General features: G+C 48.1%; 1 non-coding gene across 1 annotated transcript; it reads left to right on the top strand.

Annotated features, from left to right (window-relative positions):
• The first annotated feature begins 73 nt into the window (after positions 1-73).
• Positions 74-192, top strand: LOC118346086. Its single transcript, XR_004799477.1, has one exon. It is a non-coding gene; the product is annotated as a 5S ribosomal RNA (ribosomal RNA).
• The last annotated feature ends 16 nt before the right edge of the window (positions 193-208 follow it).

Below are 208 nucleotides of genomic sequence, written 5' to 3'. Positions count from 1 at the left end.
CGTTTGGATTGGGATCGGAAGGACGCTAGTATGTCGCTCAAGGATTATATGAATTTTAAGTAATTAGTTTGATGGGTGCGATCATACCAGCACTAATGCACCGGATCCCATCAGAACTCCGCAGTTAAGCGCGCTTGGGCGAGAGAAGTACTAGGATGGGTGACCTCCTGGGAAGTCCTCGTGTTGCACCCCTCGTTTTTGTTTTTTC

The sequence above is a fragment of the Juglans regia genome, unplaced genomic scaffold, assembly GCF_001411555.2.
Source record: "Juglans regia cultivar Chandler unplaced genomic scaffold, Walnut 2.0 Scaffold_6595, whole genome shotgun sequence".
Classification (NCBI taxonomy): domain Eukaryota; kingdom Viridiplantae; phylum Streptophyta; class Magnoliopsida; order Fagales; family Juglandaceae; genus Juglans; species Juglans regia.
The sequence above is the reverse complement of the archived record's forward strand: the minus strand, read 5'-3'. Positions and strand labels throughout refer to the sequence as shown.